Below are 2420 nucleotides of genomic sequence, written 5' to 3' on the forward strand. Positions count from 1 at the left end.
CTGCAAATAACAAAGCCAATCACTGTGTGACCAGAGGAGTTTTGCTGGGATCCAATGGGGAAAGTTTGGTACTGCGCCCAAACAAAATCTTACTGAAAGCTCATTTTTTGAGATATCAACCTCAAATTTGGAACACAACTTATTTAGATTTATTGCTTTGATTTTCTAGCCGTTTTAGAGTTCAACTTGTTTCATAAAATATATATTTTATATAAAATAATATTCATAAATAATTTTCATAAACTTAAACCTATATAACTTTTTTTTGGATTTACTTATAAAAAAAATTTAACTTCAGCAATAATCTGCCAAGGGTATTCTTTAAAATGATACCAAAGTTAAGTCTGTGCTCCCAAGCTTCAACTTTTTATGACCGTTTTTTGACATGGACATTTTTGTCCTCTTTGGACATATGAGTAACTTTTTTAAATTGATGCACAAGGGTTAAAGAAGCAGAATGTAGATGATCTTAAAAAAAGAGCAAAATCCTTAAATGTTCCTTATAATGTATCACATCTTTATTTTATCCAATGTTGGTTCTTCTGAGGACTTTCTGGTGAGGTTGAGTGTGTGGATGTCCTAAATGACTCCCACAGGGATTTTCCACATTCAGCTCTTTGACACAACTTCTCGCTTAGTTCATGCCAGAGAAATGTTCATCTGTAGGTTAACAACCCACACGCATACATATATATAATTCATGAGCAAGAGAGTTAACTTGCATAGATTTGCACTTTGAGCCACTATCACTGTCAACAGCAGATCTGTATGGCACTTTTTTATGCTGTCCAAAAGACACCTCTTTTGTGAAATGTTGAAGTGTACCCGATTATTCCACTGTTACCGTTTTTTTTTTATTATTATTATTACAGTTAGATTGGGAAATTGGGAAGCAATTTGTGTCTTCCTCCGTGTAAGTCTGATCGGGGCTTTACCTTACGCCACTTCCAACATCCATTTGAGAAATGTCATTAGTTTTTCTCTAAAGCTGTAACAGTCAAAGGTTCACTCACCTTAGCTTTTTCATTATCACTTCATGCTTGTCTTGCATTTGAAGTGCTGAGAGATGAATTATGAAGGTATTTTAATGAAATACCATGTGCACCACACATTCTGTCCTCCTGAATTGTGTTCTTGTCATTATTTCTTTCAGGTGCAGCTCCATTTCAATTTGCAACTCTTCAAGCGAGTAATTCCTAAAAGTTATAAATCAATTCATTTATTTATGTTCTGCAAATAAAATAAGACGCCTGGATGCAAAATGAGCACTTTGTCATTGATGTTTGTGTGCAAGACAGTAGCCATTTAGAATTCAGGATCAATTTACTAACTCAATGCAAGGTAAACATTATATTTGGAACTTACCAAAGATTGGTGTTGGGATAATTGCTTGTTTTGCCAATTAAGGGTGAAATTGGTTAAATAAGCAGTTTAATCAGCAGTTTATTATGAAGAAACTACAGACAAAAACTCAAAGATGCCAGTTTGTTAGTCTCTGGCTTGTCTGTCAGGAGGTCAAACTAAATAATGTATGATTGGTTTTATTTGAAATATTTATCATATTTCATTTATGTAAGATTCCAAAATAGAGGCATAAATACATTTTAAAACCTGTTGTTTTGTTATTTTTTTTACACATACACTTTAGAAAAAGTCTATAAAAATAAGGCCCATTTTTTTAAACAGGTTGTATATTAAATGCATTGCATTGTTTTGTGTTCTCTGTAAACTTAACGAATAATGTCTTGGTCGAAAATGAACAGTACCTTTACCTTACCCTACTCGTACAGTGTCAATATTAAATACGCCTACATATGAAAGTTTAATATTAATAAAAACGAGATTCATAGTGCCATCAAATACACTGTGATCTTCTCACAGACAACTAACATTCTGAACAAGATTTCTTTCCTGATTCACAGCTCATATCCAAGCTTCACGATCAATACGGTACAGGCCTCATTCTGTCTGACTTCACCTTTACTAGAAAAAGTGTTCAATACTCGAAATGATAACAGCCTCTGAAATAATCCACAGGTTTAGCTCAGCGTCAGTCCGCTAGACTGTGAACGCAAGCGTGAGGTTAAGTTACTCCACCTTCAGTCAAAAGCGCGGGTGAATGTTGATACCTGGAGACCGCGCGGTCGAAACGCTCCAGCCAAAAATGCCACCGTTTAAATTTGATTGACATAATTCACAATGGATTCAGAGAACAAAGGTTCCCTGAATGTCAAGATTATGGAGCGGAATACACAAGCCTTTCACATCTCCCGGCCGGACGGGTGAGAAACACGTCGTCTATTACAGGATTTGAGCTGCATGTATTAATTGGTTTTCTTAATTAACACAGCATGCGCGGGCATTAATATTCACGCCTCATAAGATAGTGACGCTCCTCATTCAGCGCTAAATTATTTAGC

The sequence above is a fragment of the Scardinius erythrophthalmus genome, assembly GCF_964197995.2.
Source record: "Scardinius erythrophthalmus genome assembly, chromosome: 14".
Taxonomy (NCBI): Eukaryota; Metazoa; Chordata; class Actinopteri; order Cypriniformes; family Leuciscidae; genus Scardinius; species Scardinius erythrophthalmus.